We start from the raw sequence: 26,539 nt of genomic DNA, 5'->3' as shown, positions 1-26,539 counted from the left end.
TACAGTATAATGTGCCCCATGTAATGCTCCATACAGAATAATGAACCCCATATAATGCTCCATACAGGATAATGGACCCATATAATGCTCCATACATAATAATGAGCCCCATATAGTAAATAATGGGCCCCATATATTGCTCCATACAGAATAATGGACCCCATATAGTGCTCCATACAGAATAATGAGTCATATATATTGCTCCATAAAGTATAATGAACCCCATATAATGCTCCATACAGAATAATGGACCCTATATCATACTCCATACAGAATAATAGGCCCAATATAATGCCCCATACAGAATAATGGGCCCCATATAATGCTCCAAACAGAATAATGGACCCCATATAATGATCCATACAGAATAATGGGCCCCATATAATGCTCCATAGAGAATGGGCCCCATATATTACTCCATACAGTATGGGACCCATATAATGCTCCATAGAGAATGGGCTCCATATTATGCTCCATATAGAAAGGGCTCCATATAATGCTCCATAGAGAATGGGCCCCATATTATGCTCCATAGAGAATGGGCCCCATATTATGCTGATCTTCACTGTCCTTTTAAAGGAATAGAAGAATCCAAGTTATCTGTAAACAGAAAGATTGTGAGGGAATATTTAGCTAACATAAATGAGTTCAAGTCTCCAGGTCCAGATGAATTACACCCCAGAGTACTGAAGGAGATCGTAGAAGAAATTTTAGAACCACTCTCCATAATCTTTGAAAATTCTTGGAGAACAGGAGAAGTCCCAGAAGACTGGAGAAGAGCAAATGTTGTTCCTATCTTCAAAAAGGGGAAGAAGGTGGACCCAGGGAACTATAGGCCGGTGAGTCTGACTTCTATACCAGGAAAGATCTTTGAACAAATTATTAAACAACATGTATGTAAGTACCTGGATAAGAATGAAGTGATTAACCAGAGTCAGCATGGGTTTATAACTAACAAGTCATGTCAGACTAACTTAATTTCCTTCTATGACAGAATCACTGACTGGGTGGATCAGGGAAATGCTGTAGATATAGTATATCTTGACTTCAGCAAAGCATTTGACAAAGTATCTCACACCATCCTTATTGAAAAAATGACCAAGTATGCAATGGACCAGGCAACTGTTAGGTGGATTCATAACTGGCTTAGTGATCGGACTCAAAGGGTGATTGTAAATGGCTTCACATCCAGCTGGATGAATGTCTCAAGTGGGGTACCACAGGGCTCCGTCCTGGGACCTGTATTGTTCAACATCTTTATCAATGATTTAGATGAAGGAATTGAGGGTAAACTGATTAAATTTGCTGATGACACAAAGCTAGGAGGGATAGCTAATACTAGAGAAGAGAGAGAGAGGATTCAAAAAGACCTAAATAAACTGGAGCAATGGGCAGCAACCAACAGAATGGTTTTTAACAGGGAAAAATGCAAAGTACTACATCTGGGCAATAAAAATGAAAAAAGCATATACAGAATGGGAGGAATAGAGCTAAGCAACAGTACATGTGAAAAAGACTTAGGTATACTAATAGATCATAGACTGAACATGAGTCAACAGTGTGATGCAGCAGCAAAAAAGGCAAATACAATTCTGGGATGTATTAACAGAAGCATACAGTCTAGATCACGTGAAGTCATTATCGGTCTTTACTCCTCTTTGGTCAGACCTCATCTGGAATACTGTGTACAGTTTTGGGCACCACATTTTAAAAAAGACATAGACAAACTGGAGCAAGTTCAGAGAAGAGCGACCAGAATGGTGACTGGTCTGCAAACCATGTCCTATGAGGAACGGTTGCAGGATTTGGGAATGTTTAGCTTGCAAAAAAGAAGACTGAGAGGAGACTTAATAGCTGTCTACAAATATGTCAAGGGCTGTCACATTGTATAAGGATCATCTTTATTCTCATTTGCACAAGGAAAGACTAGAAGCAATGGGATGAAACTAAATGGGAGGAGACACAGATTAGATATTAGAAAAAACTTTTTGACAGTTAGGGTGATTAATGAGTGGAACAGGCTGCCACAAGAGGTGGTGAGTTCCCCTTCAATGGACGTCTTCAAACAGAGGCTGGACAGACATCTGTCTGAGATGATTTAGTGAATCCTGCTTTGAGCAGGGGGTTGGACCAGATGACCCAGGAGGTCCCTTCCAACTCTACCATTCTATGATTCTATGATTCTATGGTTCTATGCTCAATACAGAATAGGCCCCATATTATGCTCCATACAGAATGGGCCCCATATTAAGCTCCATACAGAATGGGCCCCATATCTAGCTCTATACATTTAAAAAAAAAATCAAATACTCACCTCTCCTTGCTGGTGGCAGGCCAGGAATCCTCAGCGTCTTCCGGCTTTGTGCACTGTCAGAGCAGAGAGCGCACTTGACTGATGCCATCGCTCCCTCTGTCCCTGACATGTCACAGTGTCAGAAGACACTGGAGCTGTGGAGGATCGGGGAGAGGTAAGTATAAGTGCGGGGGCCCTGAGCACAGCAGGGGAGCCCACTCGCGGGCGCAGGCATCGATTCACCGGCCCCATCAAGTGCCGGGGTTCCCGACCGCGAGTGCCCCCCCACTTGCTCAGGGCCTCGGCACTTGCGCGGGGGTGCCGGGTGCTGACGCTGATCCTGGTCCTCACAATAGCTCTCACACTGTATGAGGGCCTACCACAGTAGTCCCCACATAGTATAAAGGTCCCCCATACTTTATGATATGATTTCCCGACACTTCAAGCACTAATTAAAATGAAAAAAAAAACATCATATACTCACATAATCCAGGATCCTGACGAGTCCACCACCAAAGCGTGGGTGGAACAACCTGTTGATGTCATTGCATTGGCGTACTCACAGGACGTCAGAGTCTTATCCACTGAATCACCCTGCCGTTCTATAGGCCGACCTGCAATCTACAGAACAGCAAGCTCCCTGCTCTACCGCAGACCTTAAGTTAAGAGTAGTGCGAACAAGGCGACCTACAAAGCTGGATCAGTTACACCAGTTTTGTCAGGAGGAATGGGCCCAAATTCCGACCAACTATTGAGAGACGCTTGTGGAAGGATATCCCAAACGTTTGACCCAAGTCTTTCAGTTTAAGGGCAATGGTACCAAATACTAATGAAATGTATGTAAACTTTTGAATTTGCAGTAAGTAATAAAAATGCCTTAAAACATTCTCTCTCTCATTATTTTGGCATCTGGCAAATATTAAAAATAATGGTAATCCTAATTGACCTAAAATGTGAAAGATTTATTCTGATTTCATGTCAGATAATGAGAAAAACGTGCATATGTGTCTTCTTATATAGTGTATTTAAACTTCTGGTTTCAACTGTATATATTAGTATTTGATGTTGTCTGCATAACTGGCTTAGCTGCAGTGCGCTGCACGTGCGATGACTTCACAAGATCAGTGCCTCAGTACTTGCACTGCTTAGAACAAAGCAGTATGCCGGGGAGAATGGGAGCAAGGTGAGTAATGTTTTTTTTTTTAATGTCAGTAGCAGTGGGGACTGAGGGCTGTGCTGTGGAGAACATCTTGCTGAGTGGGAGGAAGTGGGGAACATTATACTGAGTGGGGAGTGGGCTTTGAGGGACATCATACTGAGTGTGGGTGAGCTGTGGGGAACATCATACCAGGGTCGGACTGGCCTAGCGGGGTGCTGGGGAAATCCCCGGTGGGCCCTTGAAGAGGAGAGTAGGAGTAAGCATCGAATTAAAAAAAAAAGGGGGGGGAACATAGTGGCGGCGGGCCCTTTAACCACCGCAATGCCCAGGACAGTGGCGGGCGGGGCCAGGGAGCAGGAGAGCCGGAGAGCAGCGGCTGCACGGCAGCGTCACACTTAGCAGCCGCGGGCGCAGTCACGTCTGCTAAAAGTGACGTCACTCACCACGCAACGCTGCAGTCTCCCACTGTAGGATCGCTTCAACAAAGTATATGGGCCGGACTGGAGACAAGCCAAGGTAGGGTAATATTTGTGTGTGTTTGTATGAATTTTTATGTATGTACCTTTGTGTGTCTGCTTATGTATTTCTGTGTATGTGTCTGCATGCACGTGTCTGTGTTTACGTGTGCATTTCTGTGTGTGTATGTCTTTGCGTGTCTGCGCATGCATTTCTGCACGTGCATCCGTGTTAGCATGTGCATTTCTGCGCATGTATGTCTTTGATTGTCTGCATGTCTGTGTGTCTACGTGTGCGTGTCTACATGTGTATATGTCTTCACACATGTGTGCGTGCTTCCCTGCGTGTGTGCATGTATCATTTTTGTGCATGTGATTGTCTGAGAGTACATGACTGCATGTGCATTTCTGTGTGTGCTTGGCTCATTGTGTATACACGAGTCTATACACGGATGTATACGTGTCCCGATTTCTGTGAGTGTGTGTATCTGCGTGTGTGTATATTAGGGCTCTTTCACACATCCTGATATTTCCAGTACTGGAGAAACCAGTATCGGAGATGTCCGTGTGCACCTGTGTGACAACCATATGCCGCCCGTGTACTGCATCAGGAGTACACGTACACGTACCGGCGCCTTGGAATCAGTGTACAGTTCATGCTGTAACCAAGCGCCAGGTGCTAAACACTGCCCTCATCATGGTTCCCTGCCGGAGCTGCAATCAGCATCAACAGGGACCATGATGAGAGTAGTAGTGTCTGCTCCCGCAGTGTCCTGGTGTAAAAATAAGAATAAAATAAAAAAAATCCTTATACTCACCTGTCGTAAGTGTCCCCCGCTGCAATCCATGCAACCGCTCAGCAGAGGAGCCGGAGAGAATGACTCCTGCAGTGAATGTGTTATGATCTGCTACAAGAACTAAGGAAAGAAAGGAAATCTGTCCCTACAATAGGACTAAGCTGATTCCCTACGATGCAGCGGGCAACCTGTTCCTTGTGAACAGACCACCCTTCGTCCTCGGCTAGTCTGAACACAGACCTATAGATATAAGGGAGGGGTCCCTACAAGAACTAAGGACTACGATTAAGTTGGACACCTCCTAGCAGAGGTTGTAGTGGAGCAAAAGACAAAGAGACAAAATTACTTAGAGGTCCAAGGACCAAGCAAACTTTAGAGATTGGTACAAAGCACCTGGCTAGATTAAGAGTCAAGTAACACTGAAGTCTAGCAAAGCCAGAAGGGCGGAGCTGGAATAAATAGGCAGATAATCATGTGACCACAAAATAGAAAAAAAACTAACAGGAGGGTTCTAACAGAATGAGCCCCGGAGCTGCGCTAAGTGAGCAGTGTCCTGTCACTCACTGAGCGCAGCTCGCCCGCTCGCTGCAGCGCTTCTTTCTCCCCGACTCCTCGGTGTGATTGGTCACATGGATTACAGAGAGGGAGACTTAGGTGAGTATAAGGATTTTTTTTATTTTATTTTTACAGTTGGACACTGCAGTAGCAGACACAACTACTCTCATCATTGTCCCTGATAGTGCTGATCGCAGCGACGGCAGGAAACAATGATGAGGGCAGCATTTGGCACCCGGTGCTTGGGAACAGCGCTACCTGTACACTGATTCCCAGGCGCCGGTACTGATCTCATCCATGTGTCATTAGTGTGGGACATTTTGTGGACCGTGCAGCAGGTAAAACACAGACATGTCAGCGTATTTTGCCCATTGACACACGGTCCATGGAAACACATTGGAATGACATGGTTCACTCGAATGGGTCTACGTGTGTCAGTGTATCCGGGACTTGTGGAAACTGTCATCAGACGTACCGGAGATACTGACATGTGAAAGAGGCCTTAGTGTGTGTCTGTATGTGTGAATGTTTTTGTGTATGTAGGCACAATTCTGCATGTTTGTGTGTGTCTTTGTGCATGTCTGTGTGCTCTTCCGAAGATTTATTATATTTCGGGAAAGATGGGAGAGAAATTTTAGGAGACAGTATGAGGAGATGTGTGAAAAAACAGTATGGTGAATGAGGAGAGGGGTGGGAATGGGTGCGGGAACAGAATGGGGAAGGGGAATGTATGAGGAAACAGTATGGAGAGTAGGGGAATGGTGTGAGGAGACAGTATGGAGGGAGAAAATTGTGAGGTGACACAGAACAGAGACTAGGTAGTGTGAGATTTATTGTATTTGGGGAAAGATGGGAGAGAAATTTTAGGAGACAGTATGAGGAGATGTGTGAAGAAACAGTATGGTGAACGAGGAGAGGGGTGGGAATGGGTGTGGGAACAGAATGGGGAAGGGGGATGTATGAGGAAACAGTATGGAGAGTAGGGGAATGGTGTGAGGAGACAGCATGGAGGGAGAAAATTGTGAGGTGACATAGAACAGAGACTAGGTAGTGTGAGGGAAGGTATAGAGATTCGGCAGTATGGTGGGGACAGTGTGAGGGCACAGCAAGGAGGGAACAGTATGCTAAGGAGGGGGAGTGTGATGAAGGGGCACAGTATAGAGACTGGGCAGTATAGGGGGAGTCACTGTGTGAGAGGACAGTATGAAGAGGTGGCCCAGTATGGTAAGGAGGGGGCTGTGTGGAGGGCATGTACCATAAGAGGAGTAGAGTGTGGGACATATTTTGTGCAGGGAGCATTGTGAGAGTTAAGTTTATTCAGGGGCTCAGTGTAGGGCTGATATTTTTATTCAGGAGCATTATAATGACACTGCTATCTTTAAGGGCATCGTGTGGGGATGTGCTGCAGAAGACTGGACAAGATGGAAGTCTGCAGAGACGAGTTGTGGATGGGAAAAGTCATCATGGAGACTGGACAAGATGGAGACGAAAAGAAAGAGAACGACTCTAATCAGAGAAGACGTCTCAGGTAAGATACCTGGATGTAAATGTTTATTTGTCATCCTGCCTGCATCTCATCAGTACTGTGGTTCTTGTATGGTCCACAGTCTGATGATGACTGGTAACAACAACTCCCAGTATCTCTATTGTTAATTACATTCTGGCAGTTGTAGGTTCATACTATACAAAGGTATATGGGGTTGACTTGACATTACAATTGATGGACCAGATACAGATGGTGGTTCAGATGATGTATTCATGTACTGGCGTGTTTGTGCGCGTCTGCGTGTTTGTGCATGTTTGCATATCTGAAATTATATGTATTTTTGTAAGATGCGTGTATGTAATGGAGCATTGTGGTGTGTAATAACATTCACATGCTTGGGGCACATTTACTAAATCTATTACGACTCTTTCACATGTGTTAGGGAATTCCATTTGTCTTTCCATATTTACGAACAGACAAGTGAAATTTGCTAACCTTAACTGTCACCTTAGGGTTGTGCTTTTATGGAGCGGGATCAGGAGCTGAGCCTTCACCATACCAGGCAGATGTCGGCTGTGATTCATCACCGGAGTCTGCCTGTAACAGCAGTGATCAGAGCTCGCCTTGATTGCTGCTGTTTTAAGTATTTAAGTGCCCTTGTCAATCACTGAAAGCGTCATTTAGATAGCACGATCGCCTGCGCTTGCACTCACCTTCTTCCTTCAGCACCCTGTGACCAAGTTGCAGGTTGCTGATGGGTTGCGAGTAGTGATGATCGAGCATGCTTGTTGCTCGAGATTTACGAGCATGCTCGGGCAAGCACCTATTATCTTCAGCGTGCTCGGGGGTTAAGGTTTCGTCGCTCCGTGAACATGATTTGCGACTGCTTGACAGCTTTAATACATGTGAGGAATGCTGGAAAAACAGGCATTCCTCACATGTGTTAAAGTTATCAAACAGTCGCAAATCATGTTCACTGAGCGACGAAAACGTAACCCCCGAGCACGCTGATAATAGGTGTGTGGCGCTTGGTACCACAGATCCTAGAAGGGTGCATGAAAGGATTCCTCCACCAGAGGCCCTCAGCATACACACACCTGCACCTCCCACCTCAGACCACCAGAGGGAGCCCGTTAGGGATTTAAATAGGGGAGGTGGAGCTAGGTAGTCAGTCTGGTCTGGAGTGCACAAGGAGTGAGGAGCGGAGTGTGCAGAGCAGAACCCAGGTTGCTGTGTGAGGTAAGCTAGGCCTCCAGCAGTCCTGAGGCCCAGTCCAGACTCAAGTAGCTCAAGTAGGGAGCCTGTGGCGTGCCGACGCCGTTAAGAGCGGTGAAGCGCGGCTTGCTGCCGTTAGTCTGAACAGCCGAGTGAGGGCCCGAGCATGGCCGAAGGCTAGTGGAGAGTGAGAAGCATTGGGGGCAGAGGAGCTTAACCAGCTCACCCCTTAACGTATACCGGACACTGGGTCCGAGGTTACCGGGATCTCTATGAACCAGTAAGGTACAACCAGAATCCCTGGAGAACAACAAGTCCCAGGATCACCTTAGAGCTGATACGTAACAGAGCCAGGAGACACAAAGGCCCCGCAAGCTGGGAGCGTGCACTCCAAGAGAAGGCCCTACCACAAAGTCAGCCGGTGCAGGACAGAGACAAAGTTAGGCCTAGCTCCAGGCAGGTCAGAAACTTACTACGCAAAGGCAAGAAACAGAAGGCCCTATCCCTGCTCCCTGGGGGAGAATCCGGTAATGCACCCTTCACACTACAGTGCTCCGGGATGTGCCTGCATTTCCACCAGTAAAAGGTACTGAAGAGAAGTGTGTGTTTGCCTGTCTTTCCGTAGGCCTGGCTGGGTCTCCTCATCCTGCATTCCCCTTTACATATGCTGCCCTGAGGCCTAGCTCCACCTGTGGGAAGCTATACCACCGAGCTGCCTTATCACCGGCCTCAGAGGACTGCCGCAGCGCTGGTGAATCTCACCAGACACCACAGGTGGCGTCACGAACTTTCATATATTTAACAAACCCCTTTTTTAAAAGAGAGGCCCAGAGTACGGGTCCGGGAGCCGACTACCGCGACATCCCCAGCAACAAGGCCCGGGCTCCGAGTAACCCCCATCCCCTGGGCTACACATCTCCTCGTCCGAGCATGCTCATAAATCTCGAGCAACGAGCATGCTTGATCATCACTAGTTGCCAGTAGTGCTGAGCATGCATGGTCAGATAAGGTGTTATCCAAGCATGTTCGGGTGTTATCCAAATATCTTGTAGTGCTCTGCTAATACGCTCAAGTCCCTGCGATAGCATGTTTTGCTGCGGTAGAGAGATGCAACACATGTAGGGATTACCTAACAAACAGGCAATTCCTGCATGTGTTGTGTCTGCCTACTGCCACAAAACATGCTACCACAGGGACTCGAGCATATTAGCAGAGCTAATATACTCGGATAACACCTGAGCATGCTTGGATAATTTTCACGGTTCCACCCCTCACTGTGTCTGGGATGCAGTTACTGACAGCTCATCTGTCCAATCTTGTTCAGGGGCATGCTGGAGCTGTCAGTACTGTGATTGACAGCTCGACCATCCAATCTGCTACATGGGCGTGCAATAGCTGCTAGTGTGGAGATTGACAGCTCGGCTGTCCAACTTGAGACTGGGAGGCACTGGCTATCTTCAGGTGTTCATTATTCCAGTTGAATGCCTGGCTACTTAACTGAGCTGTTTGTCCCAGATCTCTGCCAGATGTACATTCAGCTAGTGTGAGGTTTGTGCTCTGTGCCTTGAGTTCTGTTTATTGATCTTATGTCTATTTTAAATTTTATGCTCAATCGGTTCACAGTCTACTGTAAATGTGGTCAGGCAGTCCACATCTAGTGTATATGCTGTGGTCACTCAGTCCATTCTTTATTATTAATTGCCTTCGGTTGAAACTCGAGCCATGACGACTTGATGAATTAACGATCTTTAGAAAGATTAATCTTGTGCAAGACTAGATCGGTCCACTAGGGTCTTCTTCACCATAATCTTGATGGTATCAATCCATTGGATTGGATGCTGGTCTTGCTCTTTGCTTTCTTCCTTCTATACTTCAAAGTAAGATGTCCTTTTCCAGTTATTGCTGTCTTCCAGTCAATCCTTAGACTAGTGTAAATGCTGCTGTCAGTCAGTCCACAACTAATTCAAACGCTGTGGACTGTTAGTCCTTTTAAATGTTGTGGTCATTCAGTCCACAGTAGTGTTGAGCATTCCGATACTGAAATATCGGGTATCGACCGATATTCGCTGTATCGGAGTTCCGATACTGAGTTCCGATACTTTTACAATATCGAATACCAGAATCGGAAGTTCACATAATGCCTGCGCTCTGCAGTGTCTCTGAAGGATGACAAGCTGGATGGCAGCGCTCAGCTGCGATCCAGCCTGTCATAAGAATGCCATCCAAGCGTGAGAGAATTCTCCCTTACATTACAAATAAATGGAATAGCAGGAATTAATATTTTTTAAGACGTTAATGCCACAGCCATGGTGGTTGTGGCATTACAGTGGTTGCCCAAATCGATGGGAACAGTGCTCACAGTGAAACATGAAAAGCCGGCAATTCATCAGCGGCATACACCGGTACCCGACAATTTAGAACAGAAAGAATAGAGCTTCACACATAGATTAGATAGATAGAAACATGTCAGTCACATATATAATAAGTACAGTGACAGTGTTGCTTACTGTACTTGTCATTTAGTGTATAGGATTTATTTAAAAAAATAATAGTGTTTTCATGCACCGTCTCTTTAAAAAAGCCGGCCGGCAATTCAGCAGCGGTACCCGACAATTTAGAACAGAAAGATAGAGCATCACACATAGATTAGATAGATAGAAACATATCAGTCACATATACAAGAAGTACAGTGACAGTGTTGGTTACTGTACTTGTCATTTAGTGTTAAAATAAAGGATTTATTAAAAAAAAAATTGGCGTGCGGTTCCCCGTAATTTTAGTCTCTAGGGGAGGTTAAGCAGACAGCTGGGGCAGATGTTTGAAGCCTGGGAAGGGGGTAATACGCACGGAGCTTCCCAGGCTACTAATATCAGCCCCCAGCTGAATACCTAGCCTTTACTAGCTATTAAAATGGGGGACCCCCCAAAAAAATGACGTGGGGTCCCCCCTATTTTAATAGCTAGCAAAGGCTAGGCAGACAGCTGGGGGCTGATATTAATAGCCCAGGAAGGGTGCCATGAATATTGGCCCCCTCCCAGGCTAGAAACACCAGCCGTCAGCCGCCCAAGAAATGGCGCATCCATAGGTTGCGCCAATTCTGGCACTTAGCCTCGCTCTTCCCACTGCCCTGTAGCGGTGGCAGTGGGGTAATAGGGCTGGGGTTGATGTCGGCTTATAATGCCAACTGACATCAAGCCCAGGTTAGTAATGGAGAGGCGTCTATAAGACATCCCCATTACTAACCCCATAGTCAAAGTTAAAAAAACATCAAACACCCAGAATAAAGTCCTTTAATTGAAATAAACACACAATTCTTTATTGTTCTAAATTAAACCATACTTACCGTCACGCCCATTCCAGCTGAAGCCAACGATCTCCTGCAATAAAAGTAAAATAATAAAGCAACATCATCCTTACCTTTCCATGGTTCCCACGACGGCTCTAGCTCTGCTACATTGACATGACAGGCTGGACCACAGCAGAAAGCTGCCATCCAGCTTGCCATGCCGCAGACACTGAGAAGCGCAGGCATGCTTGCGCTCCTCAGTGTCTGGCTGTGACGGCATTCAGATGGGAGGAGTCCTGAGGAGATAATTTGCATATTCCCACTGCATTTTGGGGTAAGTGAAGAGTCTCCGCGAGCTCAAAGAACACTGGATTTTGGCTGTTGGAGCTGAAAAGAGGACATCGGTAAACCAAGGGAGGAGTCCTGAGGAGATAATTTGCATATTCCCAATGCATTTTGGGGTAAGTGAAGAGTCTCCGCGAGCTCAAAGAACACTGGATTTTGGCTGTTGGAGCTGAAAAGAGGACATCGGTAAACCAGGGGAGGAGTCCTGAGGAGATAATTTGAAGATTCCCACTGCATTTTGGGGTAAGTGAAGAGTTTCCGCGAGCTCAAAGAACACTGGATTTTGGCTGTTGGAGCTGAAAAGAGGACATCGGTAAACCAGGGGAGGAGTCCTGAGGAGATAATTTGCATATTCCCACTGCATTTTGGGGTAAGTGAAGAGTCTCCGCGAGCTCAAAGAACACTGGATTTTGGCTGTTGGAGCTGAAAAGAGGACATCGGTAAACCAGGGGAGGAGTCCTGAGGAGATAATTTGCATATTCACACTGCATTTTGGGGTAAGTGAAGAGTCTCCGCGAGCTCAAAGAACACTGGATTTTGGCTGTTGGAGCTGAAAAGAGGACATCGGTAAACCAGGGGAGGAGTCCTGAGGAGATAATTTGCATATTCCCACTGCATTTTGGGGTAAGTGAAGAGTCTCCGCGAGCTCAAAGAACACTGGATTTTGGCTGTTGGAGCTGAAAAGAGGACATCGGTAAACCAGGGGAGGAGTCCTGAGGAGATAATTTGCATATTCCCACTGGATTTTTGGGTAAGTGAAGACTCTCCGCGAGCTCAAAGAACACTGGATTTTGGCTGTTGGAGCTGAAAAGAGGACATCGGTAAACCAGGGGAGGAGTCCTGAGGAGATAATTTGCAGATTCCCACTGCATTTTGGGGTAAGTGAAGAGTCTCCGCGAGCTCAAAGAACACTGGATTTTGGCTGTTGGAGCTGAAAAGAGGACATCGGTAAACCAGGGGAGGAGTCCTGAGGAGATAATTTGCATATTCCCACTGCATTTTGGGGTAAGTGAAGAGTCTCCGCGAGCTCAAAGAACACTGGATTTTGGCTGTTGGAGCTGAAAAGAGGACATCGGTAAACCAGGGGAGGAGTCCTGAGGAGATAATTTGCATATTCCCACTGCATTTTGGGGTAAGTGAAGAGTCTCCGCGAGCTCAAAGAACACTGGATTTTGGCTGTTGGAGCTGAAAAGAGGACATCGGTAAACCAGGGGAGGAGTCCTGAGGAGATAATTTGCATATTCCCACTGCATTTTGGGGTAAGTGAAGAGTCTCCGTGAGCTCAAAGAACACTGGATTTTGGCTGTTGGAGCTGAAAAGAGGACATCGGTAAACCAGGGGAGGAGTCCTGAGGAGATAATTTGCATATTCCCACTGCATTTTGGGGTAAGTGAAGAGTCTCCGCGAGCTCAAAGAACACTGGATTTTGGCTGTTGGAGCTGAAAAGAGGACATCGGTAAACCAGGGGAGGAGTCCTGAGGAGATAATTTGCATATTCCCACTGCATTTTGGGGTAAGTGAAGAGTCTCCGCGAGCTCAAAGAACACTGGATTTTGGCTGTTGGAGCTGAAAAGAGGACATCGGTAAACCAGGGGAGGAGTCCTGAGGAGATAATTTGCATATTCCCACTGCATTTTGGGGTAAGTGAAGAGTCTCCGCGAGCTCAAAGAACACTGGATTTTGGCTGTTGGAGCTGAAAAGAAGACATCGGTAAACCAGGGGAGGAGTCCTGAGGAGATAATTTGCATATTCCCACTGCATTTTTGGGTAAGTGAAGAGTCTCCGCGAGCTCAAAGAACACTGGATTTTGGCTGTTGGAGCTGAAAATAGGACATCGGTAAACCAGGGGAGGAGTCCTGAGGAGATAATTTGCATATTCCCACTGCATTTTGGGGTAAGTGAAGAGTCTCCGCGAGCTCAAAGAACACTGGATTTTGGCTGTTGGAGCTGAAAAGAGGACATCGGTAAACCAGGGGAGGAGTCCTGAGGAGATAATTTGCATATTCCCACTGCATTTTGGGGTAAGTGAAGAGTCTCCGTGAGCTCAAAGAACACTGGATTTTGGCTGTTGGAGCTGAAAAGAGGACATCGGTAAACCAGGGGAGGAGTCCTGAGGAGATAATTTGCATATTCCCACTGCATTTTGGGGTAAGTGAAGAGTCTCCGTGAGCTCAAAGAACACTGGATTTTGGCTGTTGGAGCTGAAAAGAGGACATCGGTAAACCAGGGGAGGAGTCCTGAGGAGATAATTTGCATATTCCCACTGCATTTTGGGGTAAGTGAAGAGTCTCCGTGAGCTCAAAGAACACTGGATTTTGGCTGTTGGAGCTGAAAAGAGGACATCGGTAAACCAGGGGAGGAGTCCTGAGGAGATAATTTGCATATTCCCACTGCATTTTGGGGTAAGTGAAGAGTCTCCGTGAGCTCAAAGAACACTGGATTTTGGCTGTTGGAGCTGAAAAGAGGACATCGGTAAACCAGGGGAGGAGTCCTGAGGAGATAATTTGCATATTCCCACTGCATTTTGGGGTAAGTGAAGAGTCTCCGTGAGCTCAAAGAACACTGGATTTTGGCTGTTGGAGCTGAAAAGAGGACATCGGTAAACCAGGGGAGGAGTCCTGAGGAGATAATTTGCATATTCCCACTGCATTTTGGGGTAAGTGAAGAGTCTCCGTGAGCTCAAAGAACACTGGATTTTGGCTGTTGGAGCTGAAAAGAGGACATCGGTAAACCAGGGGAGGAGTCCTGAGGAGATAATTTGCATATTCCCACTGCATTTTGGGGTAAGTGAAGAGTCTCCGCGAGCTCAAAGAACACTGGATTTTGGCTGTTGGAGCTGAAAAGAGGACATCGGTAAACCAGGGGAGGAGTCCTGAGGAGATAATTCGCATATTCCCACTGCATTTTGGGGTAAGTGAAGAGTCTCCACGAGCTCAAAGAACACTGGATATTGGCTGTTGGAGCTGAAAAGAGGACATCGGTAAACCAGGGGAGGAGTCCTGAGGAGATAATTTGCATATTCCCACTGCATTTTGGGGTAAGTGAAGAGTCTCCGCGAGCTCAAAGAACACTGGATTTTGGCTGTTGGAGCTGAAAAGAGGACATCGGTAAACTGCGCGCCTACCGGCGCGCGCATTTTAAAGCTTTTTTTTTAAGCTTTTTTCAGAACATTAACAATAAGAACATGGAAGAGTCCAGGAGCCATTTGGTGAGCTGCATATCCTGCTACATGTTCACAGACTTGCCAGTGGAAAAGCCAGACTTCACATACCAGAAATGCAAGCTTGTGTCCCTGTTGGAGGAAAAGTTGCGAAATCTAGAAGAGAGGTTAACTACCTTGAAAATCATTAAGGAAGGTGAAGAGTTCTTAGACAGAGCAGAATTATCTCTTCATGATTCAGAAAGAGAAGAAATTCGAACTGCACCTGACGAAACAGAGGAATGGAAGCATGTGACCCACAGAAGCAGGAGGATCGAGAGGCAGTCAGCACCCATACTGCTCAGGAACCAGTACCAGGCTTTCACACAGGAGAACCATGAAGAAATACAGCAAGATAAGACTTTGCCAGTAATGAATAACCTTGTAAGCCCTCAGAATCCTCCTGGATGGAGAAAGAAGAATGTTGTGAAGAAAAAACGGAGAGTGGTGGTCATGGGGGATTCCCTGTTAAGAGGAACAGAGGCCGCTATCTGCAGACCAGACATAACCTCAAGAGAAATGTGCTGTCTTCCAGGAGCAAAAATTAAAGATGTGTCTGACAGGATATCAAGACTCTTCAGACCTACAGATCACTACCCATTCCTGCTAATACATGTGGGGACAAATGACACCGCAAGAAAGGACCTGGAAACCATCTGCAGTGACTTTGAAGACTTAGGCAAGAAAGTGAAAAAATTGGGAGCGCAGGTGGTCTTCTCATCCATCCTCCCAGTGGATGGCCATGGAACAATGAGGTGGAATAAGATTCTACAGGTGAACAACTGGCTACGTCGATGGTGCCGTCAACAAGGATTTGGATTTCTGGATCACGGAATGAATTACCTATACGATGGACTACTTGCTAGAGATGGGGTGCACCTTACGAAGACTGGAAAACATGTATTTGGAAGTCGCCTTGCTACACTCATCAGAAGAGCTTTAAACTAGAACAATGTGGGAAGGGAAGCAAAAGGCCAGAAAAAGCCATACAGCTGACAAATACTATTGAGATCTCTGCTACTGGAAGTGGAAAAGAAGAACAAAGACAAAAAAATCTAAATAATAAAAATATGGGAGGAAGAGAAACCAATCACAAACTAAAATGTTTTTATACAAATGCACAAAGCATGGGCAACAAACAAGGAGAATTGGAACTACTAATGCAGGAAAAGGAATATGATGTCATTGGAATCACTGAAACTTGGTGGGACGATACACATGATTGGAATAAAAGGCTAAAAGGATACAACTTATTTGCAAGAAACAGACTTGATAAACGAGGAGGAGGTGTTGCATTGTATGTTAGAAAAGCGTATATCTGCACAGAGATTGAAGCTTCAGAGACTGGGAGTTCTGTGGAAACTGTTTGGGTAAGAATACAAGGAGAGAACAACGGAAAGGACACCATTGTAGGCATTTACTACAGGCCACCTGGGCAAGCTGAAGATATGGATGAACTCTTTATGTATCAAATGACCAAGTTCTCCAAAAAATATGACGTAGTGGTCATGGGAGATTTCAACTATCCAGACATTTGTTGGGAATCTCTCTCAAGTAAAACTAACAGGTCAAGCAAATTCTTATCCTCTCTTGCTGACAACTTTATCTTCCAAAAGGTAGGGGAGAAAACAAGGGGATCTGCTACTTTGGATCTAATTCTTATAAACAGGGAGGAAATGGTTGAGGAGGTAAAGGTGGCTGGGACCCTAGGAGGCAGCGATCATGCTATTATAGAATTTTGGATAACTAGAGGAGGAAGACATGTGAAGACTCAAACTTCAAGGTTAGATTTTAGAAAGGCAGATTTTAAGAGACTCAGAAAGAGAATAGGAGGGATCCAATGGCTGGATGTCCTTAAGGACAAAAATGTCCAGGAAGGATGGGAAATTTTTAAAAATGAGATTCTCAAAGCACAATCGTTAACAATCCCGAAAAGTAGGAAGAATGGGAAGCATTTAAGGAAACCAGGATGGATGAACACAGAACTTAAACACATGCTAAAAAGAAAGAAAGAAATGTTTATTAAATGGAAAGAGGGAGGCATATCTAAAGAAGATTATAATGCAGTCTGCAGATCCTGTAGGGCACGTATCAGGTTAGCTAAAGCTGACAATGAATTAAGGCTTGCAAGAGATGTCAAAAGCAATAAAAAAGGATTTTGGGGGTATGTCAAAAGTAAAAGAAAAGTCAAAGATGCTATAGGATTTTTACAGGATGAAAATGGAGAAATGGTAAGAGAGGATGTTGAGAAGGCCGAACTTTTTAATTCCTATTTTGCATCTGTTTTCTCTCAGAAAGAAAATGTAACATCAACTGATCTTCACTGTCCTTTTAAAGGAATAGAGGAATCCAAGTTATCAGTAAACAGAAAGATTGTGAGGGAATATTTAGCTAACATAAATGAGTTCAAGTCTCCAGGTCCAGATGAATTACACCCCAGAGTACTGAAGGAGATTGTAGAAGAAATTTTAGAACCACTCTCCATAATCTTTGAAAATTCTTGGAGAACAGGAGAAGTCCCAGAAGACTGGAGAAGAGCAAATGTTGTTCCTATCTTCAAAAAGGGGAAGAAGGTGGACCCAGGGAACTATAGGCCGGTGAGTCTGACTTCTATACCAGGAAAGATCTTTGAACAAATTATTAAACAACATGTATGTAAGTACATGGATAAGAATGAAGTGATTAACCAGAGTCAGCATGGGTTTGTAACTAACAAGTCATGTCAGACTAACTTAATTTCCTTCTATGACAGAATCACTGACTGGGTGGATCAGGGAAATGCTGTAGATATAGTATATCTTGACTTCAGCAAAGCATTTGACAAAGTATCTCACATCATCCTTATTGAAAAAATGACCAAGTATGCAATGGACCAGGCAACTGTTAGGTGGATTCATAACTGGCTTAGTGATCGGACTCAAAGGGTGGTTGTAAATGGCTTCACATCCAGCTGGATGAATGTCTCAAGTGGGGTACCACAGGGCTCCGTCCTGGGACCTGTATTGTTCAACATCTTTATCAATGATTTAGATGAAGGAATTGAGGGTAAACTGATTAAATTTGCTGATGACACAAAGCTAGGAGGGATAGCTAATACTAGAGAAGAGAGAGAGAGGATTCAAAAAGACCTAAATAAACTGGAGCAGTGGGCAGCAACCAACAGAATGGTTTTTAACAGGGAAAAATGCAAAGTACTACATCTGGGCAATAAAAATGAAAAAAGCATATACAGAATGGGAGAAATAGAGCTAAGCAACAGTACATGTGAAAAAGACTTAGGTATACTAATAGATCATAGACTGAACATGAGTCAACAGTGTGATGCAGCAGCAAAAAAGGCAAATACAATTCTGGGATGTATTAACAGAAGCATACAGTCTAGATCACGTGAAGTCATTATCGGTCTTTACTCCTCTTTGGTCAGACCTCATCTGGAATACTGTGTACAGTTTTGGGCACCACATTTTAAAAAAGACATAGACAAACTGGAGCAAGTTCAGAGAAGAGCGACCAGAATGGTGACTGGTCTGCAAACCATGTCCTATGAGGAACGGTTGCAGGATTTGGGAATGTTTAGCTTGCAAAAAAGAAGACTGAGAGGAGACTTAATAGCTGTCTACAAATATGTCAAGGGCTGTCACATTGTAGAAGGATCATCTTTATTCTCATTTGCACAAGGAAAGACTAGAAGCAATGGGATGAAACTAAATGGGAGGAGACACAGATTAGATATTAGAAAAAACTTTTTGACAGTTAGGGTGATTAATGAGTGGAACAGGCTGCCACGAGAGGTGGTGAGTTCCCCTTCAATGGACGTCTTCAAACAGAGGCTGGACAGACATCTGTCTGAGATGATCTAGTGAATCCTGCTTTGAGCAGGGGGTTGGACCAGATGACCCAGGAGGTCCCTTCCAGCTCTACCATTCTATGATTCTATTCTATGATTCTATGAGCCGAGGTCATGTCCAATGAACTCAACTCACCTCATGCACGTCACTGACAGCGTGGGAAAATTCTCCTGCGCTCAGCGCTTCAGCAGGAGAATTCTCTCACGTTCACCGCATGCGCAGGAGAATTCTCCCACGCTGTCAGTGACGTGCATGAGGTGAGCTGAGTTCATTGGACATGACCTCGGCTCATCTGGATGCCGTCACAGCCAGACACTGAGGAGCGCAAGCATGCCTGCGCTTCTCAGTGTGTGCGGGATGACAAGCTGGATGGCAGCGTTCTGCTGCGGTCCAGCCTATCATCTCGATATAGCAGAGCTGGAGCTGTCCTGGGAACCATCTAAAGGTAAGGATGATGTTGCTTTATTATTTTTCTTTTATTGCAGGAGATCGTTGGCTTCAGCTGGAATGGGCGTGACGGTAAGTATGGTTTAATTTAGAACAATAAAGAATTGTGTGTTTATTTCAATTAAAGGACTTTATTCTGGGTGTTTGTGTTTTTTTTTAACTTTGCCTATGGGGTTAGTAATGGGGGTGTCTTATAGACGCCTCTCCATTACTAACCTGGGCTTGATGTCAGCTGGCATTATAAGCTGACATCAACCCCAGCCCTATTACCCCACTGCCACCGCTACAGGGCAGTGGGAAGAGTGAGGCTAAGTGCCAGAATTGGCGCATCCTATGGATGAGCCATTTCTGGGACGGCTGACGGCTGGTGTTTCTAGCCTGGGAGGGGACCAATATTCATGGCACCCTTCCTGGGTTATTAATATCAACCCCAGCTGTCTGCCTAGCCTTTGCTAGCTATTAAAATAGGGGGGACCCCACGTCATTTTTTTTTTGGGGTCCCCCATTTTAATAGCTAGTAAAGGCTAGGTATTCAGCTGGGGGCTGATATTAGTAGCCTGTGAAGCTCCATGGGTATTACCCCCTTCCCAGGCTCCAAACATCTGCCGCAGCAGTCTGCTTAACCTCTGCTAGAGACTAAAATTACGGGGAACCGCACGCCAATTTTTTTTTAATAAATCCTTTATTTTAACACTAAATGACAAGTACAGTAACCAACACTGTCACTGTACTTCTTATATATGTGACTGACATGTTTCTATCTATCTAATCTATGTGTGATGCTCTATCTTTCTGTTCTAAATTGTCGGGTACCGCTGCTGAATTGCCGGCCGGCTTTTTTAAAGAGACAGTGCATGAAAACATTATTATTTTTGTAAATAAATCCTTTACACTAAATGACAAGTACAGTAAGCAACACTGTCACTGTACTTCTTATATATGTGACTGACATGTTTCTATCTATCTAATCTATGTGTGAAGCTCTATTCTTTCTGTTCTAAATTGTCGGGTACCGGTGTATGCCGCTGCTGAATTGCGGGCTTTTGATGTTTCACTGTGAGCACTGTTCCCATCAATTTGGGCAACCACCTCCCCCAATACATTCTACATTATTGTTAGTTGTTTTCCTTCATGTAGAATTAACCTACAAGGAAAGAAAGGGTTTATTTTCATTCCGATATTTGTGTCCCATTGACTTGCATTGGTTTCCGGTATCGAAATCGGCGATATCCGATAGTTTTTGAGTATCGGCCCGATCCAATCCGATCCGATATTTCCTGATATCGGAAGGTATCGCTCAACACTAGTCCACAGTGTAATTTTAATAGTGTGGTCAGTCTCTTGTAATCGCGGTATTGATTGTTACACCGCTGATTACAAGGCTATTCTATGAAATAGGATAGGGGATTCCTCACTTTAGAACACATAGGTCCACCAGGGTTTTCTTCACCATTATCTTGATAGTGTCAATCCTTTGGATTGGTTGCTGGTCTTCCTCTTTTCCTTCTTCCTTCTATTCTTCCGAGTATGATGTCCCTTTCCAGTGATTGCTGTCTTCCAGTCAATCCATAGACTAGTGTAAATGCTGTTGTCAGTCAGTCCACACCTAATTTAAATGCTGTGGACTGTCAGTCCTCGCAAATTTTATGGTCAATTGGTCCACAGTGTAGTCTTAATGCTGTGGTCAGTGTCTTGTAATCGCGGTATTGATTGTTACACCGCTGATTACAAGGCTATTCTATGAAACAGAATAAGGGATTCCTCACTTTAGAATACAGAGGATAAGGAAAAGAAATGTTCCTTCTGTCTCTACCTAAGATATGGTTGTGTTATACTAGGAGTTGTGTATAGGAAATATACATATGTAAACCACTAACAGTATATTCTCATGTATCAGAAAGGTGTTGTCACACCTCCGCAGGTCTAGAACTTATGCCTAGATTGACTATTATCAGTAATTAATATGAATATTAATTACCTGTTATGTGAATTTCCACATTCTTTTCTTGGAGTCCACAAGGAAACATTTCAAATCCCACCATGTCAAAGGGCGTCAGTCACCTGTAAATATTCAAAAGAGTGATAATATGTTCCTGCTACATGCTATACACACCAAAAAGTATAACACTCTAGGGCCAAAATTACTTATTTCAAAGATAAAGACTGTGGTCAGTCGGTCTGCATTTTATTATAAAAATTGTAGTCAGACAGTCCACAGTCTATTTTAAATTTTATGCTCAACCGGTTCACAGTCTACCGTAAATGTGGTCAGGCAGTCCACATCTAGTGTATATGCTGTGGTCAGTCAGTCAGTCCATTCATAATAATTAATGACCTTCGGTTGAAACTCGAGCCATGACGACTTGATAAATTAACGATCTTTAGAAAGATCAATCTTGTGCAAGACTAGATAGGTCCACTAGGGTCTTCTTCACCATTATCTTGATAGTGTCAATCTTTTGGATTGGCTGCTGGTCTTCCTCTTTCCTTTATTACTTCTATACTTCAAAGTATAATGTCCTTTTACAGTGATTGCTGTCATCCAGTCAATCCTTAGACTAGTGTAAATGCTGTTGTTAGTCAGTCCACAACTAATTCAAACGCTGTGGACTGTCAGTCCTTTTAAATGTTGTGGTCATTCAGTCCACAGTGTAGACTTAATAGTGTCGTCAGTCTCTTGTAATCGCGGTATTGATTGTTACACCGCTGATTACAAGGCTATTCTCTGAAATAGAATAGGGGATTCCTCACTTTAGAACACAAAGGTTGGCGCACAGTCTACTGTAAATATGAGTAGGCAATCCACAACTAGTGTGAATTCTGTGGACAGTCAGTCAATTCTTTATAATTAATGGCCTTCGGTTGAAACTCGAGCCATGACGACTTGATGAATTAATGATCTTTTGGAAGATCAATCTTGTGGAAGACTAGATAGGTCCACTAGGGTCTTCTTCACCATTATCTTGATAGTATCAATCCATTGGATTGGTTGCTGGTCTTGCTCTTTGCTTTCTTCCTTCTATACTTCAAAGTATGATGTCCTTTTCCAGTGATTGCTGTCTTCCAGTCAATCCTTAGACTAGTGTAAATGCTGCTGCTGTCAGTCAGTCCACAACTAATTCAAACGCTGTGGACTGTCAGTCCTTTTAAATGTTGTGGTCATTCAGTCCACAGTGTAATTTTAATATTGTGGTCATTCTCTTGTAATCGCGGTATTGATTGTTACACTGCTGATTACAAGGCTATTCTATAAAATAGAATAGGGGATTCCTCCCTTTAAAAGACAGTGGTTGGCCCACAGTCTAGTCTACTGTAATTGTTGTCAAGCAGTCCACACCTAATGTGAATACTGTAGTCAGGCAGTCCATTTTTTATTATTAACGGCCTTCGGTTGAAATTCGAGTCCACAAGGAAACATTTCAAATCCCACCATGTCAAAGGGCATCAGTCACCTGTAAATATTCAAAAGAGTGATATAATATATTCCTGCTACATGCTATACACACCAAAAAGTATAACACTCTAGGGCCAAAATTACTTATTTCAAAGATAAAGACTGTGGTCAGTCGTTCAGCATTTTATTATAAAAATTGAAGTCAGACAGTCCACTGTCTATTTTAAATTTTATGCTCAATCGTTTCACAGTCTACTGAAAATGTGGTCAGGCAGTCCACATCTATTTTACATGCTGTGGTCAGTCAGTCAGTCCATTCTTTATAATTAATTGCCTTCGGTTGAAACTCGAGCCATGACGACTTGATGAATTAATGATCTTAAGGAAGATCAATCTTGTGCAAGACTAGATAGGTCCATTAGGGTCTTCTTCTCCATTATCTTGATAGTGTCAATCCATTGGATTGGTTGCTGGTCTTCCTCTTTGCTTTCTTCCTTCTATACTTCAAAGTATGATGTCCTTTTCCAGTGGTTGCTGTCTTCCATTCAATCCTTAGACTAGTGTAAATGCTGTTGTTAGTCAGTCCACAACTAATTCAAACACTGTGGACTGTCAGTCCTTTAAAATGTTGTGGTCTTTCATTCCACAGTGTAATTTTTTTAGTGTGGTCAATCGCTTGTAATCGCGGTATTGATTGTTACACCGCTGATTACAAGGCTATTCTATGTAAATTTGGCACCCCACAGCGTCTGGTTGCCACAGTGGTAGTAATACCATGTCTGGGAGCAAAACAGTGGTTTCTTGGTCAGGGAACACACTACATGCAACACCTGCTGCCCCAGGCCAGAAAGGGAAGGATCCTGCCCTTTATAACTGGATCTGGAGGCGGGGTTTGCTCACTTAGAGCCTGTAGTCGAGTTGAGGACACAGAAACAAGAAGCCAGGGACTGGAGCTGAAGAAAGCTCGTCCTGGATAGTTTACACAGTGAGCCTGACACCGGAGTCCGAGGCTGTGGGGATTGTATACCCAGCAGCAGATACCGCAAGGCAGTAGATTGCAGGTCTCCTGGCCCATCAGAAGCCCGGAAGCTCAGCCACACAAAAGGACCAGTACCGCCACAGAGGAGCGAGGAATACATAGGGTCCAAGTCGCCAGCCATACGGGTGAGCACAGCACGTTACACTCAGGGACGTGGGCTACAACACGACTATAAGCGGGATAGCCAAAGAGTATGGTCAGAACGGCAGGCCTACAACTCTACCTGGCTAGGAGGACTCTAGGATTGCTCCCAGACTGACCAGGCCTTCATCACGAGCCAGTACTCCCATTGGGGCCTATATAATTACCAACAGTAAAGACCCTGGGACTGCACCGCAAAGACTCCGTTTTGTTATTACCGATACCCTGCACTACTACCATCATCATCCTTACACGCTGCCTTGAAGCTACACTCCTCCTATGGGGAGTCACATCACCTAGCTGCACATACTACTAGCTTCAGCGGACTGCTACGCAGCGGCGGTGACTAATAACCGCAATCCACAGGTGGCGTAGTCGGACATTAACCTATACACATATAATACGTCCGTGGCTTGACCGCCCTGGGACACGGACAGGGTCACCGCCACGGTGACTACCACCCCCAACATCTAGAAAAGGCTCGGCTCCGGGTACTCCACGGCCCAGGGGAAGCGTCAATTTTGGCGTAGTCGGCAATATTATGTGCCCGCTACCACCGGGTACTGCGCGCCTTTAATAAACTTTAAGCTCTTTTCCCACCATTTTCCGCCATTTTCGGGTCGCGGCGCGAGAAGAAGAGGGGCGTAATCGCTGAAAACGTGCAAGGTCTAAAGCCCCGCCCCGCACGCTGACGCAACGCCAGGTCCTGGAAAGAGCCCAGCGAGCGCTGACGTCAGACGCGTGCAACGCCAGGTCCTCGATGGGGATCATCACCTGCGGAACTGCGGCCTACGGAAGAAAAGAGGAGGAAGGTAGGCCACGGTTCACTAGGGGGGAGGAAGACGCCCGAAATGGAGGGAACTTCAGCCACCGGCGCGGCCGCTGCCACAGTAATGCCATTCAACATGCCTTATATACCGGGGGCGGCGTGGTTGCCCTAGTACTCAGGAGAGTCGCACACCCTGAGTGACTTCAAGGAGAGACTAAACAGTTTATTTAAAGTATACCCCCTGTCCGAGGAGCAGAAAGTGAGCATCCTCATAGGCCAGTTGATTGGTGCAGCCCAGAGAGAAGTAAATTCCTGGTCAGCTCGAGAAAAAGGGACTGTAAAAGAGATACTGGCCCGCCTAAAGGACTCTTTTGACACACGCACTACAGCAGAGATCAAAATGAAGTTTTATGGGTGCAAACAACGGGCACAGGACAGTGTACAGGACTATGCTTTAAACCTGCAGGAGGCGCTGAGGACCATCAAACAGGTAGACCCTTACAGTGTGCGTGATGAAAACAGACTGTTAACTGAGCAATTTATTGAGGGTTTACTGTCCAGCGCCCACCGAACCCAGCTGCGCATAATGGCTCTGCAAAACCCTGACTTGGACTTTGCACAATTTAAGGACAGAGCCATCCGGTTGCTATGGGAACCAACACCATGTGGCGCCACAGCTCACCGGCGCCCAGTTATCACCTATCACCAGAAGGTGGCACCCGTTTCCTCAGAGCCTGTAGGAGCTGATGCACAGACTCTGGACAATGCCCCATCTACAGACCTGCACCATCAGGTCCAGGAACTAACCAAAAGTGTAGCAGCACTAACCAAAACTGTGCAGTACTTGCAGGTGTCTCCCAGAGGAAAGGTCCAGCTGGCTTCCAGTCCGGAGGACGTCCCGTGGCGACGACAGAGGAGGAGTCCACCATCCAGAGGGAGGAACAGCGACCGCTACGACCAGGACGGACAACCCATCTGCCGCCGCTGCAACCAGCCAGGACATTATGCAAGGTACTGTCCTTTAAACGAGTAAAACCTGGGGCAGAGGGCCAACCCCCAGGCATAAGACCACCAGGCCCATCAAGCTGGCGAGACAAATATGTGGGAGGACGACGGGTCCTACCTGTCGTGCTGGACGGCTTTCCAATGAGCGCGTTGCTGGACACTGGATCCCAGGTGACCACCATTCCCTACATTCTTTTCAAACAGTACTGGCCTAATTCGGACATTACCCGCTATCCAGATGAACATTTGAGTATATATGCTAGCAATGGTCAACCCATACCCCAGGTTGGGTTTAAAGAAGTGACCATAAAAGTTGGCAAAGTCGAGCTGCCAGCACAGGGACTGATAATTGTCGACATTGATCGCCGAGAAAGTCATCCCATGATAATTTTAGGCACTAATGTTATTGAAAATTGTCTTGCAGAAATAATTGTCTTGCTACAGCAGGTTGCGGAGACCGCCAGTTCCAGCCAGCAGGGGGTTCTACAAAGGGAGATCAGAGCCCTGATGAAAAGACAACAGGTAGAACTGTCTGGTGGTGAGATTGGCAGTGTTAGGATGAGTGACCCATTTCCTATTGCCATGCCCCCAAAAAGTGAAATGCTGATATGGTGCCGGGCAGCCATCGGTCTAAGAGGGAGAGATTACCAGGCCCTGGTAGAACCCGTCTACTCAGATAATAGGCCGACCATTTTGACAGCCAGGGGGGTGGTTGATGTCCGCCATGGGAGAGTGTAGTCTACTGTAAATGGGGTCAGGCAGTCCACATCTAGTGTATATGCAGTGGACAGTCAGTCAGTCCATTCTTTATAATTAATGACCTTTGGCTGAAACTCGAGAGATAACGACTTGATAAATTAACGATCTTTAGGAAGATCAATCTTGTGCATGACTAGATAGGTCCACTAGGGCATTCTTCACCATTATCTTGATAGTATCAATCCTTTGGATTGCTTGCTGGTCTTCCTCTTTGCCTTCTTCCTTCTACTCGTCCGAGTATGATGTCCCTCTCCAGTAATTGCTGTCTTCCAGTCAATCCATAGACTAGTGTGAATGCTAAGGTCAGTCAGCCCATTTTTTATTATTAATGGCCTTCGGTTGAAATT

The sequence above is a fragment of the Phyllobates terribilis genome, unplaced genomic scaffold, assembly GCF_046119375.1.
Source record: "Phyllobates terribilis strain yellow unplaced genomic scaffold, ASM4611937v1 Scaffold_5__5_contigs__length_657084704, whole genome shotgun sequence".
In the NCBI taxonomy this organism is placed as follows: domain Eukaryota; kingdom Metazoa; phylum Chordata; class Amphibia; order Anura; family Dendrobatidae; genus Phyllobates; species Phyllobates terribilis.
This window is presented reverse-complemented; position numbering follows the sequence as displayed.